At 39.7% G+C, this 19,217-nt stretch overlaps 1 protein-coding gene across 2 annotated transcripts in view; it reads right to left on the bottom strand.

The window, feature by feature from the left end:
• Positions 1-18,674, bottom strand: part of nacc2 (NACC family member 2) — a 45,008-nt gene extending 26,334 nt beyond the window's left edge. Inside the window, exons 1-2 of one of the 2 annotated variants that reach the window (XM_077497584.1) lie at positions 18,660-18,674; positions 18,054-18,245 (exon numbers count right to left, since the gene is read on the bottom strand). The gene's annotated coding sequence lies outside the window, so the exon portion shown is untranslated. The other variant, XM_077497583.1, reaches the window with a different exon arrangement.
• Between the last annotated feature and the right edge of the window lie 543 nt (positions 18,675-19,217).

The following is a 19,217-nucleotide window of genomic DNA, read 5'->3' as shown; positions in this document are numbered from 1 at the left end:
ACAACATCTCCCACTCACATTCACAACTCATTTGCTCCCAAAAACGTATAAATATGTTCTATTTTAAATATTACCAGTGTCCCAAAGACGCATTTATATGTTTGTTTTTTTATGTTAGAGAAGGCTTTGATGCAGCCTCTGAACTGAAGAGAATGGTTGAAACAATGGTAGTTATTACCAAAACGGCCAGCAGGTGGCAGCAGAGTATAAGAGGGCCATGTTGCAATAAGCTCGTTTCCCCAGTGTTTTCAACAGGTTTGAATAATGAGGAAACTAATAATCTAATGCTAGAAATGAAATGAAAGAAGATACTTTAATCTTTCTTTTGTAAGTTGCATGTTTTTAAAGCAATAGAACACAATATTCTGTGGGCCTTGCAAAATGAGTCAAAATCCAGTAAAAGAGCCGAAGGAGGTTGCTTCAGTGAAAATGGCTGAGAGTGAATGAGTTAAGGCCAATTGATGACAAGTGCTGACCAGCGTTTCACCACGTTGCCTACAGTAAATATTTGCACGAAAAACACTTCCAGGCCACAAATATAAAGCAAAACTGTAACTGCAACTGAGCATGCCTTCTTTGTGTCACGTGACAGTATGTTCTTGTATTCTAGTTCAAGGCACGCCATTTACCACCTCAAAATGTCGCATGTCAGTTTCGTGGGAAATTCAAGACCTCTTGTATTCAACAAAATATCATCTTAACTCCAGCCTGTGCTTTGTCTCTCCTATAAATCACATCCGTGCTGGTCAGCTTCCCATTTCACGCCGATTCGCAGCATTTTCTCTTAGCGTCTCATGCGCTGTGAAAATCGAATCATGTTTGGAACAAATACATGGCGCGCGTCAAAGATGGAGACGTCCTGTGAAATCTAATTGAATTGTTGCGACGCGTGTGACAGCCAGTGACACTCCGCAGGCTGCCGTTGTCCTAAAAATCAAGGTCACGCTTCATAGTGGACGACTAATGATTGCCAAGTTGCCAACATGCACAAACTTTTGGACTTTTTTTGCTGCAAAAACCTGCAAGAATGAATTATCACGGCAAACAAGCGCAGCCAATTAGCTCCTTAAAAAAAAAAAAATGGTACAATCTCTGCCAGAGCACATTTGGGATCGCTATCAAGAGCATCTTCCCGAGAGAGCAAGTACCGTAGATGTCCTTGTCAAAAGTGGAGTCACGCGGCAGCAAAACAACCCTTACTGATGCCCACCCAAGAAAATGAGACCTGCTTCGAGGGGAGTTCACTTCTCACCCATTTGTTTTGTTAAAGGGCAAGTGAAGTCAAAACATTTCTTTACAATTTACATCTCCAATAATCTAAACACAACATTTTGTGTCTTAAATAAGCTAAAGAATGTCATGTGATATGTACATGTAACAGCATTTGCACAATGACAATGCATTGCGGCAATTCCGCTAGTCAATGCTTCTCCCCTCTAGTAGGCCGATACCCAATGTAGTACCGTCGCCTTGTCCTCAAACAACCGATTTCTTCTTCATCTTTTCACAGGCAGGAAAATGTCGAGAAATCTGGCTTTATTAGTTCAGCCCATCAAATCAATGATCTGCTGGTTCATGCCAGCGTGAAATTAAGACCCTTAGGCCGGTGGAAAAAATGTACAGTCCTGTGTTATGTTTTGGACACAGGCGATGTCACATGGCGGTTATGTGCGGATGCCAGTCTAATAGATTTATTGCGTGACTGCTGCTGTGCGATCACATGCTGTACATTATGTGCATTTCACATGGACGCATTTGCGTCTTTCTTTCTTTTTTAACTTGGTATAAACTCCCACTATTTGGTTTTGTTCTATGGATGTTTGAATATCAAACACCACCAAAAAGACGAGGAGTTCCACAAGGATCGCCTCTTAGACCATGGTTATTTGTACATTTCAACCTGGAATCTTGAATAGAAAATCATGCACCTTGTCATAATTTCTTTTCTAAATACCATTATTTGTGAAATATTTAAGTAGTGTTTAACTACTGCTACTATTCATTCTGCTAATTCCAAGAGATTCTGTACCAACGATGTGGAAATAGTCAGAGAAGTCGACTTAAAATTTTCTGCTTCAAAGCTCCGCCATTAGCATGTTCATGTCGTCCATGTTTTATACACTGACTTTTTATTTATTTATTTTTTTATGCAGACGCACGCAGTATTGGAATGACTGTTGTGATCAGATCTTTATTTCTTCTCTTAGTGCACCATGTGGCCTAATGGCAGATGTTGTCCGCTTAGAAACGCTCACTAACCTAGTACTCAGTGGTTTTTTATTAAAGACAATACAGCACATTGAGCTTCCCCAAAACACATGAAAGGAAGTTTTGAACATCCTAAAAAGCACTTGGGCTGTAATTATTCCAAAATATAACGTGTCACTTGGTATTCATCACTTAACAAGTAGAGGACAGTCATGCACTGGCGTCCCAGTGGATCGACGTCAAAATTAGTGTTGTTCCGATACCGATACTGCATTAAAACAGTGGTATCTGTATCGGTGAGTACTCACAAGTAACATGCCGATACCATTAATTCCAATGTTAATATAGGATTTTGGATGCAGCATTTTGTGTCCTGCTCGTGCACGACATTTACCTATATGTGACATGTTCACTGCATGCCGATCTAAGATATCCTATTGGCTCTTGAATGCTCTGAACCAATGGCAGGAAAGCTTTTTCATGTTGAGGAAAAAAAAACTTTAAGTATCGGTATGGTATCGGTATCAGCCGATACTGCAAAGCTGGGTATCGGTATCGGGGGCCAAAAAAAAGGTATCGGAACAACACTAGTCAAAATGAACCCTATGGAATGAGATGTCATGAAATTTCATATGTGAGTCAAGGCAAGGTAAAGTTCAGAAACTAGAAGCCAGTTAAAAAAAAAAAAAGGAAAAAACTTGAGGTCAAATCTAATTGATCTTTTTCACATTTTGGGCTGTAGCTCAAAACACGATCAGTTTTGTGCTGGAGGGTCACATTTTAGTTGTAATTTTGATTTGAGTTTTCTTTGTGTAGCTAGAAAATCTCAAATCAGTATAGTAGTCATAGTAATTGTCACGGGTGTCATCACCACGGGGGGATGATGGTGTGGCAACCCTCCACTTTTTCGACGCTCACGCTTTTCACGCTGCGCCCAACACTCACATTTTTATTCTTACAATTACAACTACTCAGTGTGACATTAGAACGGGCACCTGAGTTATTTTCTGCAATATCATTAAAAATGAAAATAACAACTAATCAATTTATTGATTGTTAATTTTGCTCAGGGATGATCAAGGAAATTTGGTCATGACAGGATGCAAGTGGGATGCAACATAAGAACTTGATGCCAATCCCACCCGACACACAAACAATAAATAAATAAATAAATAAAATGCCTTTTAGCTTGGCAGACGTAGTACTGACATCATGGTGCCGTTTCAGAGCTGACACATATGCGTGACATGTCAGGGGCTCAACACGGCCACCAGAGGAGTGTACCAAATGAGGACACCTCTTTCAGCATCAGTGCCCTACTGTCTAGTGTGTCAGGCCAAACACCCACACATACACACAGTCACACAGACAAGTACAGTGCTTGGCTTTGATGGGGTGGGGAGCAAAAAAAAAAAATATCACGGTGCATCGTGCTAGGTGAATGTAAAAAATAAATAAATAAGAAGAACATCATCTCATGACACTATAAACACACAATGGGCTTGAGTGTTAAGATATCGTAACAGGCCGTCGCTGTTAGAGACTATACATACACACTTATTTTCAGAACACACCCTGTGTTAGCGTCCGCCCACTTTGCACTCACACACACACACACATTACTGTGAACTAAGCCCCGCGTACATGTGCTCAAATGACATGTCACCTTGGATAACCTCAGTCCACGGCAAAGAGCCCCAAATGACCTGGGTAAACATTGCTTGTTTGTCCCGGTCAGACTTAATCAAGCAGTCAAAATAGGCCACTTTCTTAACATGGCTAATACCCTCGCCGCTCTCTGCATTATTGTCGCCACAAACATACCTTCAGCCGAGTTATGTTGAAGTTTGTTGCTCTAAACGTACACAAATATGATTGTCTACCAAGAGCTTCAAAGATGACACCCCAGTACAAAGCAACACAGTGTTGCACCTAATTGGCTACCTTTCTAGAGAGTGATTTAGAACCTTTGTTTACAATAACAAGTTGTGGTAATTCACAGGCATATTTTGGGAATTTGTAGTCTTGTCTTTTTGTCAGAGTGGTTCGTAAGTAAGTAAATTATGCAAAAACCATAGTTGCAAAACAATGTGGCAGGTTGGTACATGGTCCAAGCAAGAAACTTAAATCTTTGGTCAGGACCTGGATAGACATGTGAATATGCCACGGTTGCCACCTATTTTAGTCTAGGGGCTTATAACTCATGCCATATCATGGGGTTTTGCCTTGTGTCAATCTCCATGAAGCAAGTCGATAGCCAGACGAGAGACGCAAGTATAAGCAATTTCCCTCTTGGTGACATTTGTGCAACAATGCAAATACCGCCACCCCGGTTCAGGAGTTGAAAATATTAATTTATTGTCGTTTTCATAAACTACCCATTAACTGATGAAACAACGAACAAACACATGCAGCATATTATGCATTTTTTTCCCCCCTAAGCCTCCAGACGGCTTGCGTCATTCTCCATGAAGTAGGAAGTAGCCTACTAACAATTATTCTAAAGGCCAAACAGAAACATGACATCACGTAACTCATTCTACATTAACAATAAAAAGAAGCCTGATTTATATGTGATGAATATTATTGAATACCACTTAATGTTATAATATATTCAAACCCAAAGCACCATATCAGAGTCATATAGATTTATTATTATTATTATTTTTTAACTAAAATCCTCTGAAATTGCGGCCTTTCGTACTCATGGATTTTTGATACAAATCAGGTCAGCGGGTTTTTTGTTGTACATTTCCAATAGTCTTGCAGGAGTGTTTATGAAAAAGAGGAATGTAACAGACTGCTTGTAATCTCATTTTTAGCATAAAAATGAAAAAAACAGACATCGTCTGTCTTCACAGATCAAAAAGAGACATGGAAATGAGATTAGCATCACAGGAGAGAACGTTGGGAAAGGGATATCTTCAGACATGGCCTGTTGAGTGTTTACGTTTATACAATACAAAATCTTTCTTTCAAGCAGGAAAAAAAAGATGGGGGGGTGGAAATCGACCCACATTCTATGATCAAGTGTCCTGAGGCTTCCATTAACTCAAATAACTGCTGCGAATTATCCTTGGAACTTCAGCCTAAATATGAAATGATTGAAATCATGGGTTCTGAGTGCTTTAAAAGAGTCTTTTGAGTTGGTTAAGATCAAACAATGCAAATATGGCTAAAACATGCTAATACCGAGAATCAATAGATTTTTTTTTAGAAAGAAAATCTTTGCAATTAGGAAAATCTCAATTAATATTACTGACGAATCCACTTTAACAGTTTTACTTCGATTTTTTTTTTTTTTTTCAAAAGAAAGAAGTTGCATCCTCACCGCTTGCCTGCCTTGCACGCACCCACTCGCTCCACCTACGAAGCGGTTCTGAAGAAGCCATTGTCACGGGGAAGGAATTGCACATGTACACCATTGCCTATCGTATTGTGTTTGAGTTTTGTCACAGAGCAACAATTTACCGCGGCCAAATGTTTACTACCGTAGTAAGAAGAGAAGACCACCACTAATCCCTCCGCACCACTTGCCTACCTTGCACACACTAAGCAAAGATACTTGTACAGTACTTGGAACAACCTGTTGAGTTACTTATCACTGTATCATGATACATGATATTGTCAGAGGTGGGTAGTACCGTAATGGACAACATTTATTTCATTACATTTACAGTACTTAATTAACTTTTTTAGTTTTGATGCAACATACTTCTTAGTTTCACTTGAGTATGTATATATGGTAAGAAGAAACAGTAATTTAGCTGCATTCCAGTCACTATATTCATTTTATTCAATTTCTGTTATTTAATTTTTGCTTTTTTTGTGTGTGTGCCGTGTCTCCGGAGTGCTGCTCAGGCACTGTTCACTAATAAAACGTAATCACTAGTGACGTTTGACTCCATTTCACCAATCAAACGGAGCCAGGCAGCCACATAACCGCAATGCTGCATGCAGTCTGCAACTATTAAGTTTCAAAAAGAAGAATATCCCTGGCCCCACCTTAAGCCAATGTTTACGTTTAATCTTTACCACTTGCTTACCTTGTACACACCTACTGACTAAAAGGTTCTGAATAAAGTAACATCTAGAACGATAAAGAATAGTGTCCGGTCCGCATCCTAACCAAGCAACGCATTAGCATTACCAGTCTGCGTATAGAAATACAAGTCATGCTCAAAGAAATAACCTGACAGGAAGAAGTTATCAATCTACATGCTTTCTTGACTCCATCACGAATGACTGTGACGATGAAGGCTGTAGAAATGATCAAATCTGCCTATAGATTTCCTGACACACTCCACAGGGCTGCTCCAAGCAGGAGCAAATACCGTATATAGGAAGCATCTTTGTCAATTAGCCTCCCGCGCTTATTACTTTAAACGCTAATTTGCAGGCTCTGTTTACCAGCACAAGCCTTGAGTGAGGCTTGAAGTTTGCAGCAATTTAATTATGCACAGCGCGCAGCACAAGAGCCCGGAAAATTGAGGTGGGCTGCAAGGAAAAATGCCATTCACGCAAGCTAATACTTGCTGCCTACTTGATGTCTTGGTGACTAAGGCCAGGGTTTTTATTTTCTTGCTTTTGTGCGCGTCTGCGGGCATCTCGCTCCAAATTATAGGTTTTACTTTCACGGCAAGCCGCCTCACTGCAGCTGAAAAGATGCAAAGAAATATGCCGAGTCAGACGACTCGCTGTCTGCTGCCGGAACGAGCAAAACAATACAGTACATTGCCAAGAAAGATGGAGAGGTAGATAGATCTTTAGTTACACATGACACATATAATTGATTTAAAGTGATACCATTGATATTATGTGCAATACTTGGATCTTTAACAAAGTTAGTTGCACCAGTCCGACCAGTGTAAAAGTTAGTGTCGAGTCCACGAGCAGTTGAGGTCGATTTAAAATTAAATCCAGGGATGCAGAGAACCCCAAGCTTTTTGTTGACAAAAGATATGTGGTTTTCCTTGTTCCGCGTGCGGCAGCTGCCAATTAGTTTTGTTGACGTTCTGACTTGTTATGGAACCTCTCAAGAAAAGCATTTTTTCAAAGCATTAAAGGCACAGTGTGTAATAAGTGACACACTATATGCCGTAATAGAATAGAATGCAGCCGAAATGCATGCATTTGGAAGCATGCACATTACGGTGGCTCAGAGAGACCACACTTCGCAAACTTACCACCACGCGGAACGAAGGTGACTTGGCAGCCGGTGTGAAGCCCGGCGAGCGATTATGATTTAACAACGGGCAGGGGATTTACTTTTCACATAGGGTCAGATAGATTTGTATACCCCCCCCGCTTTGATAAATAATTTAGAAAAACTTAGAAACTACCTTTTATATATTCTTGGTTTGCCAGAGTGTAAAATAAAAATTGGTTTGATGAAATGAAACCTTTGCAAGTGTTAAATATGGAGAAAAAAACAGAAATCAGAAAGGAGGCACAACACTGTGGGAAGATAAATTGGTTAGGTTTGACTCATGAAGCATGTGCTGAGCTTGGATTTAAAATTACATTAATTTGCCATTTTCGAATTCAAGGATTTGTTGGGAACCTTCTCCATTATTAGTACATGTGAAAGCCTTCTCGAATGTAAAATGATTGCTTATGTGCAACTTTCTGGCATCTTGGTGCCAATGAACTAGGGATACAGGATAATGCTAAACCAATAATTTAGAACGTGCCAATGTCTATAACCGATAACTAAGTGATAATCATTTGCAAAACTGAATTTTACTGAAATATCTGATTCAAAGACAACCAGTAACTCATTTTGAGTTTGCCAAAACAAAACATGTTTTAAAAAGGCAATAAAAATCTGTGATTGTAACATTTTTGGCGAGACACAGTAAAGAAAGTCCACACTGGCGACTGCCATGTCGCCATGATGCATCTTCCGTCAACATGAAGTCCCGCGCATTAAGGTGGCACAAATATGCAACACTACCATAGGAGAGGTAGGAGAGGACGAATTTCTTTGTCTGGTTTAACTATTTAACTCTTTTACTGCCACACGTTATCAAAAAACAGTTGACGTCATTTAACGTTTATGGCGGTATACATCGTGATTTTATTAATCGTCATTAAACGTTTTTGGCAGTCAAAGAGTTAACATAAAATTGGTCAATAATTGCCGATAATTACCGGCCACCGATATTATCGTGCATCCCTACAACAAACTATGTTGAGGTGAGGGCAACTTGAGGCATAAAAAGGCAATTCTATCACTTAATCGGCGGCATGGCTCAGTGGTAGAGTGGCTGTCTCTCATCTGAGAGGTTGTGGGTTGGATCCTCACCCCTGGTAATCATGTCGAGATGTCCTTGAGCAAGACACTGAACCCGTATTTGCCCCAAGCGGACCTGGCAGCACCCTGCATGGCAGCAGTCGACCACTGGTGTGAATGTGAGGCATTGTAAAGTGTTTTGGGCACTATATGGTGTAGTTAAAGCTCTATATAAAAAGCAGTCCATTTACCATTGACCAATGACTCACTATTGGCAGCAGGGTTGTATAAACATTTAGATAGACATTTTACATATAACACGCATGGCATAACTAATTCCTGAAGATTTAATAGGGGTCACAAGACAACAAAATTAGGCTATATAAGATTGATGATTTATTTTTGATGCACTTCAAATTAAAAGGCAGTTGTCTTGGACTTTCAAGTATCATTAAGTGGCAAAATCCAATTTTCCGTCCCGTTTGAGGACACAATCTCATGACTTGTTTTGGACTAAACGCATGCTACATGCTGCCTATTCATGCTGAAAATACTCGTAACAATCAACCTCATGCGCACAAACGCACACCACACCACTCACTCACCCTCCTCCTCCTCCCCTGTCCTTTTTTCTCCCCATCCTTTCATTCCCCCAGCCAGCCGCAAACGCACGGACATGCGGCATCACACGAACGCACAACACAAACGCAGGCACGACATTTCATGCCATGTGATCGTGCTAGCTTGGCATCACGCCAATGGCCAAACATGTCACTTAGCAGAGAGCTGACGCACACACACGCAAAAACACGCGCACTGAGTGGATGCATTTGACGAGTTTCTCGCCGTGTGACTTTTAGTTATGAGCATTATCTACATTTTATTTGGAAAAAAAAAAAGTTTTGTTTGCCATTCAACGTTGTGTTTACAGTTCATTGTCTGCCATCTTGGAATGTATGGAGAGAAATTTGTGTCTTTATTTTCAATCAAACAAAAAAGGAATTTGCAATCAAAAAAAAATTTCAATCAAACAAAAAGGGGATTTGCAACCTCAAATAAATTTTAATCAAACAAAAAAGGGTTTTCATATAAAATAAAAATTTGCAAACAAAAAAAAACATTTCAAACATGGATTTGTATTTTAATAAAATCTTTAGCAAACATTTTTTTCGTTTTGTTTGCGAATCTGTTTTTTGGTTGCGAATCTGTTTTTTGGTTGCGAATCTGTTTTTTGATTGAAACCTGTTTTTTGGTTGCGAATCTTTTTCTGTGTTGTGTGGGCGGGGTCCTCCGTTCAACCGATGATAGAAGCCTTGTCATTGGTCAGCTTGGAAGCCGCTGCGACAACTTTCATTGGTCAGATAGGAATGGGGGTGTGACAATGTTCGTCTGACTATTTCCTGGTTCATTTTGTCCAGTCGCCGCCAGCATCGAGGTAAATATACCCCCCATAACTTCTAGTTTTCCGTTTTGTTTATCTGACATTTATCTAAAAGCAACCCTTGATCTATCGTTTATCCGGTGATTTGTTCTAACCATTACAATTAACGTAATCACTCACTCAGCATTGCTTAGCCATGTTAGCTAGCTAGGTAACTGATGGTCCGATACATGAGTCAGTCATGAAGCTATGTTGTTGGCAGTCAAAACACAAATATACGACTCATTGGGATAGCGGTTAGCATGAAGGTTTTTTTTGTTTTGTTTTTAACTCCGAAAGAAACCTTTGCATTCGCTTTACATACAAGCAGGACTGGGAATCGAATTTATTTACACTAGCTGCTTCCCCTTAATTTTGGATGTTTGAAGTAGAGATTAAATTCGTGATAATTCTGTGATTATTATTTATTGGTCCTGGTTGTTTACTGTATGAGTCAGATTGAAACAGAAGGGGAATCTGAGTTGTAGGTGTACTTTTGCAATTACACTGACTAGATTTTTTATTTTAGAGTGCGAGCAGACCAAGGGGTAGAAAATGTAGACATAGCGAGATGCATGTTTACTGTAAGAGGAGCAGGCCAAGGCAGTTTTATTGCTGGTAAAAGCGTACATAACCAGAGGAAAAAACTTTATATGAGTAAAAGTTCTTGGAGTTAATGTAGCTTTCATAAATGTATTTGATATTACAGATCCAGCAAGCTGAAGAGACACTACCCTTGGACCATCACGGTGATCGTTATACCTGACATCCACTGTCGTTTACCTGAGGAAAGACTTGTTGCTTTACGGCAAATCAATCCAAACAAGGAGTCCTTGAGTTTTGGTCGCGTCATTTATTTGCAGACTCTCAATGTTGCTTCTAGTGCTAGTGTCTCGCGGCCCAAAGGGTCATTTAAATTTATGTAAAAAAATGAAAATAAATTCCTGTGTAAAACAGTTTGACTTTTATTTCATTAAAAAAAAGCATGCATATGAACTAACAACCAGTCAATTATTCAGCATTTTATAGATTTTATACAGACATTTTTCTCAAGAAATGATTGGCCTGCCAACAAGAAATCAAGAAAGCTCAGAAAATGAACTGTTAAACTTAAAACAAACATTTTGGTAGGAACAGCCTGTAATTACTCAAAAAAATGAAATGGATGTGATTTTTTTTTTTTTTTGCCCTTTCAATTACACTGTGTCAAATCTGGCATCAAAGGTGATAGCAGTCAGTAGATGTGATTTAAAGGAATGGTAATCACTCATATGAGCAGTTGGAAATGTAATGGTGTTTGTGCAGGGGGTAACATAATGTGTGACCTGGCATTTGTACCTCACAATTGTGGTCAAAGTTTTAAATTGCTCTCTGTCTGACATAAGCAGGTGCTTGTGGCCCTGCTCAGTTATCCACGGCATCACCTCATGAAGAGAGGTGACCAACCACCAACTTCATCTTCTGCATCTAAAAAGTAAAGAAAAGTGTGCTTGAATTAAGTACCAAACATGTAAAAAATAAATTCTGACAAAGTTATGTTTGACACATGTTTTGAACATTATTGAAACAGGAAAACTACAATGAAACAATCACAGGAACTAAATGTATTTATATTACGTAATCTCAGTCACTTCCTCTGTATTTCAAACACCCAAGACATAATAAATGTAGCAGAGGCTACTTATTTCAATGACCAGAACTTCTCATAAGTGATTAATAATTAGCATTTTATTAATGTAATGATGTAATGTGATAAAATAATCAGGAATAAGCATAATAACAGCTATCTCAGCAGGCCGTTTATTTGGGCCGTTTCTCGTACCAACAAAACATCACGATTCATGACTAGACTAACCAAAATCAAACGTTTACGTGGCCTGGATCCTAGTAGTAGCAATGTCACCGCTTTGACGGTGCATGAGTTCCCCCTCTTTTTCAACCTGACTCGTACAGTAAACAACCAGGACCAATAAATAATAATCACAGAATTATCACGAATTTAATCTCTACTTCAAACATCCAAGATTTAGGGGAAGCAGCTAGTGTAAATAAATTCGATTCCCAGCCCTGCCTGTATGTGAAACAAATGTATGTATGTATGTATCATGTATCGGACCATCAGTTACCTAGCTAGCTAACATGGCTAAGCAATGCTGAGTGAGTGATTACGTTAATTGTAATGATTAGAACAAATCACCGGATAAACGATAGATCAAGGGTTGCTTTTAGATAAATGTCAGATAAACAAAACAGAAAACTAGAAGTGGGGGGGGGGGGGTATATTTACCTCGATGCTGGCGGCAACTGGACAAAATGAACCAGGAAATAGTCAGACGAACATTGTCACACCCCCATTCCTATCTGACCAATGAAAGTTGTCGCAGCGGCTTCCAAGCTGACCAATGACAAGGCTTCTATCATCGGTTGAACGGAGGACCCCGCCCACACAACACAGAAAAAGATTTGCAACCAAAAAACAGGTTTCAATCAAAAAACAGATTCGCAACCAAAAAACAGATTCGCAAACAAAACGAAAAAAATGTTTGCAAAAGATTTTATTAAAATACAAATCCATGTTTGAAATGTTTTTTTTTGTTTGCAAATATTTATTTTATATGAAAACCCTTTTTTGTTTGATTAAAATTTATTTGAGGTTGCAAATCCCCTTTTTGTTTAATTTAAAATTTTTTTGGATTGCAAATCCCCTTTTTGTTTGATTGAAATTTTTTTTGGATTGCAAATTCCTTTTTTGTTTGATTGAAAATAAAGACACAAATTTCTCTCCATAGGAATGCTCCCTGTAGAGAGCCCACAGCGACGAGAAAAGCCAAACGGGCAACATTTCAAGACAGCTTTTTGCTGAGCCTGTTTTTCAGAATTGAACAAAACAAAACAAACAAAGCAAAACAAAAAACACGAAGAGTTGAGTGTCTATGGATTCAAATGAGTCCTTCTTTCAGGAACCCCAATCCATATCAACTTTATTATCCTCGCGTATGCGTGAAGTTGCTTGACGATCTTGCAAAAATACACAGAAAGGAGTAGGAAACGCCACCAAACTGTGTGTCTACAGTCTTCCCTCACTTAAAAAAAAAGAAAGAAAAAAAAGTAGAGCTTGCGATGAAGTTCTGAGAATACAAATTGCGCCACCTGGAGTACAGATTCAAAGAAGAGAGGAACTGCTGTGGTTTTGTCACTTCACAGTACACCATGAGCACAGTTACAGTACGTCTTATGGTCACAATCTCTATTAAAGTAGACAAGAGCATTTAAGTCCCCACAGTTCCAGGTGACTTACTAACATGTCTGTGACATGCGGTTGTCAAAATACACTGACAGTACACTTGTCACCCTCTTTTTCCAGCCTGGTTTAAGATGTTGGCCTTGTCTCATCCAATTGAGCCAGGTCTACCAGGCAGCCCTCCACTGGGGAGCCAACGCCGACTGAGCTTTGGTTACCATGACCAGGGTGTACCCCGCCTCTCCCAAACTTTGCTGGGTTTGGCTCCAGCTCTAACCTTACTCTGCAAGATGAATTCTCACAGTATTTGTATTACGTGATCGAGGATCAAACAGGTGGTCCCACCCACTGACTTTGATTGACAGACCAAGTCATTCGGCCATTATGTAAAAGAAGACCATTGTGGAAAAGGACATTATGAAATAAAAACCGACTTTGTAAAAAAAAAAAAAAAAAAAAGGTGTTCTTATCTTATAAAACCTTGCAAAATAAATTAAATGTCATTATTTTTAAAAAAAGTATGACGTTAAAATCATAATGAAATATTTAATCAAAATAAAATACTTGTTACATATTAAAGAACAGTATGAACACTTTTCATAAGAATACTAATGCCTCATTTTTACAATTTAATGACCATATTACATAATTGTTATTTATCAAAAGGATAGTTATTTCAAAAAGGCCTTTTATTTATTGAATTTTGACACTTTTGGGCTTCCATATTCAATAGCTAGCAAGTCACCCCATCGAAAAACGTCAAGAAAAAATATATTTTGACAAAATGGTGTCACAGACACCTGGGGACTGTTTTAAATTGTGAAAAAAAATGGTACTTCAAGCTAACAAGTACATATTTTGAGTAGTTAAACATAATTTCCCTCTTTAATCATTAGCATCATTCCGCGCCAATGAGACAACATTTTAATTATACACACGGGTCGCTTCATTGGGTACACTTGCGCAATCTAATGAGATGCCATTGTTCTCGAAACCCTTGGCCACCTGGAAAGAATAGATGTATGCAGTGGAAACTCACATTTCAGCCGACACCTACACAGTAGATTCATAGCTATACTGTATGCTATGATGCTGACTGCAAACAAAGACGAGTGGGAAGACTTCGCAGTTGACTCGCAGCCAGCGACAAGCCCCAACACACACATACATGCGTGCACGCATGCACGCACACACCTTATACTGGCACCAACACACACGCACACACGGCAAGGAAATACAAGACCATTGTATGAGAATGTGACGTACGCCTGCTGCCGCATATCGCATGCCATCCACGGTGAGTCAGCGCTGCGTCTCAGGAAGGGAAAATGGCCGACGTGTAAACATTCACATAAATCAAGGAGGGCCACATTAAGTTAATGAATAAAATGTGCTGCTACAATTGATATCGAGTAAATCCCAGTGCCATAAATGCTATAAAACATAGCATACTTGAAGAGTATTTTACTAGGGTACGTCTATATCGTAGATTTGACTTCTTGTGTTGATGGTCTGGAATGTCACCCCCATGATGGAGGTGGGATAACTGTACGTATGTTCTTGGGCTTTTTGAAGGGTAATTCTCAATGCAAAAGAGGCCAGTTGAGTTGCAAATTATGCAAACAGCAAAGCCCTAAAGTGGTATTGTTTAGGTTGTGTGTAAAACAGTTTCATCGAGATCAGCTCCTCCACATGAGTAGCAAAGCTCAGCAGAGCATTGCTTGTAAAAGCAACATTCATTAATTAGTGGTGAATACAACCATTGAACTGCTATATTTAACTATTGCTTGTCATAATCCATTTTCTTGACCGCTTATTCCTCACAAGGTTCGCTCCGAATTGCTTGTGAGTGTGGATGGTTGTTTGTCTCTGTGTGCCCTGCGATTGGCTGTCAACCGCCGACTGCCGAAAGCCAGCTGAGATAGGCTCCAGCACCCCCCGTGATCCTTGTGAGGAATAAGCGGTCAAGAAAATGGATGAATGGATGCATTTTGAACTTCTGACAGAACAGCCACTTAACATTTTCTTCCAGTCTCGTCACCAAAAACTCGTACACACGACTCGCCATGGTTTAGACGCGTTTAGCTCGTCACCATCACTTTGTCGTCATGAAAAAAGGGGCGTTGGCCAACAAAATCATTTTGTCATCGCCATTGTTGATGAAAACAACGCTGGTAACAAGAATTGCATGGCAAGGCGCATTTGATGCACTGCGGAAATTTTTTATAGGATGCGTGGAAAGTAAAAAGCTGGGGGGGGGGGGGGGGGGGTGCCCAATTTATTCATAGATTTTTTTTTTTTTTTAATTAGGAAACTATATTACTAAAAATCAAGGGACTATTACTTTGTGTTGCCGGGCAGACTAGTGCAGCTGGATTTTTTTCCAACAGTTTTTTTCCTGTGCTTCTCACCAGTGCTTTCAAGCCTCAAATGGGATTGAAAGTGCTGCCGTTCTCTCTCCTTGACACTCCCCCCAGTTTTCACCCTCCTCCTCCTCCTCTCTCTGGGCCCCCTCGTGGAATGCTGTATAGTGCAAGGCCTATGGAGGAAGGGCATCCCGGGACACAGCTAGCACACACGCACACACAAATACAGCTGCCGAGAGCCGTCACGACCCTCTGGAGGACCGCCAAGGCAATGAAAGGTTTAGCAAGAAAGGAGACAAGAAAGCACATGAACTTATTCACGTGTGTGTGCTTGGGTGTGTGTGTGTTTGTGTTATGCATAAACATGAAAGACGTCTCTGTGTCTGCATTATATAACGTTTCATGTCATCCTCCACATGAGGAAAAAAACAAACTTACGTTCTCTGCACCATCGCAACTCTGAATTCTGATGGCACCTAAACATATCAAAGTGCTTCATAGGTATTACATGTGCAATATTTCATTTTCAGCATACATTGTGCAATCTGCAGGAGAAACGCAGTGTTTTTAATTATTTTGTATTAATTTGCAGCTTTATTTTAACCTGTGCCAATGTTGTCCTTTTATTTATTGAAACCGAACAAATAATTTCACAAAATAATTTAAATATTAGCTACCAATTACACCTTTAAAAATTTAAAATATTAACTTCAAATAATTTCAATATTTTTGTCTAACAGCAGCTCCTCAACTCACTTGAACATAGTTGTAACTTCCTTGGCCACAAAAACAGCAAATATCTATGAGTCGCAGATATGCAAAAAATCCAGGTACTGCATCAGAATTATTGTAAAATACATTAATATAAATACTAATATTAAAAAAAAATGTTTATAGGAAAACAGAAACAAACTCTAAAGTCGAATGCCTACAAATAAATACATCGCAATTCAGGAAAAAAAAACGTAAAGTGAATTCGTTAACATCAAAGGATACATTTTTGCTTTTTCACTGGCTTTTTTTGTAGCTTTTGCTCTGTGACTTGATGAGTCACATCACCAGATCCAGCAAGACTTCAAGTCAGCGAGTGTCAATGATTGGCTTTGTATGACACCTATTCAAACACGCTGACACGCTAAAAGAAGAACATTCATTGGAAATGATCTGAGGGTGTTTTGTCGTTTTAAATATTATAGAGTGGTTAACGTCTTATTACACTTATATGACAAGGTTAAAAAAAAATAAAAAATACATTGCTAAATTCGTACAAACCTTCAACTGCCCGAGGAAGGCAAATGATGTACTTTTGCTTCATGTTTGGATTTTTTTCTAACTTTTGCTAAAATTTCAAAGCAACAATCAAAGTATCAATTAAGCATTTTGCACCCTTTGAATGAGAGGAACCCCAAAACATTTCAACAGATCTGCATTTAAGAGATGGTGTATGTAGATTTCTATTTTTTTCCAACGTGCATTCATTTTAAAAACCCAATCTTTCTGCTACGGATACCTGAAGGAGACAAACTTAGTGAACGCAGTGATTCGTGGTCGGCTTGCGATGTGTGGTCTGTCGTTGCATTCTAATAGTTCACCACTAGATGGCAAACATTTCTACACACTGTCACTTTAAATTACAGTATAATAACATTTTCCAACAGTATTTTACATTAATTCAACCGTGCACTAAAGACAACATTCCAACAAGGTGCTGCTGAGACAAATTAAGATTGTTTGGCCTTGGCAGAAGCTTGTACTGGGTTATTTTTGGCTGTGCTTTACTTTCTGCCAGTCAGAAAGACCACAATGAAATGTAAAGAGAGTCACGATGTGACTATACTGTACGGAACCACGATAAACCTGGGAAAACAAAAAACGAACAATACACACTACTTGACATTGGTCAGACTGATAAGAATGGGTTGATTTAAAAAAGAAAACAAAAATCAAAAATAGTGTTGAGGGAAGGACAGTGAAGCCACACACACACAGACTATGGTAATATTGTGCCAGTAATATGTCCCTGGTAGTAGAGAAGAACCTCCCCAGAGTGAAGGAAGAATGTCAGTGTTTGTGAGACGCACACACTCTTTATGACCTGATGGTTCAAGCAAGGTGAACCCAGCCACAAAAAGTGACATTTAATCCTCCTTCTCACCCTAAATGCACTTGAACATTTAGTGCACACAAAAAGCAGCCAGTCAAAGAAATGATGTGTTCAACTGCAGTGGGAAAAGAAAAAAAAAAGAGAGAGAGAACAGCAGCTATCCAGTGCATTGCAGGACTCCCACGCCACAATAGATTCATTGTGGGTGGAGATTTGGGGTTTTGTTTTGACTTCGCCGTGACGCAACTTTTTATTTTTTTTTATTTATTTTTTTTAAACACTTTCCCCACTGGTGGTCGCGTATGGTTAAAAGTATAACAGCCCAACAAAACAGAACTAGGGGGGAACCATTTTGAAGTGACTTTTGAAACTCGAACGCAGCACCGCAGTGTCATGTCAGCACATTCAAATGAGACACAACCAATGCGTCACAGACATAAAGCAGTCTATATGCACAACACGTTTCAATATAAATTTACCCGAATAGATGTGGCTAGTCCATGGACTGTCAGCCGGCGACGACGACCAATGAAGTTAGGTTCAGTAATGGAGCAACCGCCGGTTCTTCCTTCCTTCCGTCCTCTCTGACGGCTCTTGTGGCTCCTCCGTGGCCGTCCGTCGCGCACCTCCCTCCGCCGCACTCGTCCTCCGAGTGCCCGCTGCCTGGCCGCCTGCGCAGGAAGTAGAAGTCGGCTCACGCGAGCAGTTGACAGGGCAGCCTGACATCATGGCCCTTTTTACTAACGGCGTTTCGCTTTAAAAACGCAGACATCTTGTTTGGGGGGGAGTTAGTAAAGGGGGCTATATAGCTCGGTTTCTACGGAAGCCTGCTAACGCGGCGGGAGAGGTGTCTTCGTCGGTCCGCCTTTTACGGACACATGAACTCCGTGCACTCCCGAGCTTTAAAAGAAGCCGGTGAACCACCCCCTTCCCCCTTCACTTCACTTTTCAACCCAGTCACTAACACCGGCAAAAGCGGCCTTTCGTTGGGCCAAGCGTGTCGTGGTGCTTTCGTGAAAAGGCAAATAAATGACACCGCACAGGGATTCCTTGTGCGCGACAACAACGTGAACATGTGTAGTCACCTCACGTGTCCTCAGATGACAGCGGTGGGAGAGTCTCTGCGCATGCGTGTTTTTTTTCTCTTCGCCAGAACCGGCAGCGCCCCCTGCTGGCGGTATATTATAATCTTGTGAAGCGTGTTTATGATGGTTTTCTGCACAATGGTCAAGTCAGCACAGCAGTCTTCCCCACAATTCTGAAGGCTACCAAACTCATACCAAACCAGACTGACCATTTAAAGGCTGAAGGAAAGGAGCATTTTTTTTGTTTTTGTTTAAATATGTGTGTCTATCTACCAGAATCATCCAAATCGGAAAAAAAAACATAAAAAGGCTTGACATATTTCACTTTGTGAGTGGTGCACTAATATAACATAAATGTTAATTTAAAAAATATATATATATTTTTTAATAATTAGACTTGTCCTCCATTCCAATTTTATGACCTGCCCCTACTTTAATATAGAATATGGCAAAAAAAAAATTGCAATTTGCGTATAAGAATATTTAATTTTTTCTTACGTCATGTTTCAGTGTACACAAAATTTCTTCTAACATGATTTTTATTTTATTTGTTTTAAT

Source organism: Festucalex cinctus, chromosome 15 (genome assembly GCF_051991245.1).
Source record: "Festucalex cinctus isolate MCC-2025b chromosome 15, RoL_Fcin_1.0, whole genome shotgun sequence".
In the NCBI taxonomy this organism is placed as follows: Eukaryota; Metazoa; Chordata; class Actinopteri; order Syngnathiformes; family Syngnathidae; genus Festucalex; species Festucalex cinctus.
This window is presented reverse-complemented; position numbering and strand designations above follow the sequence as displayed.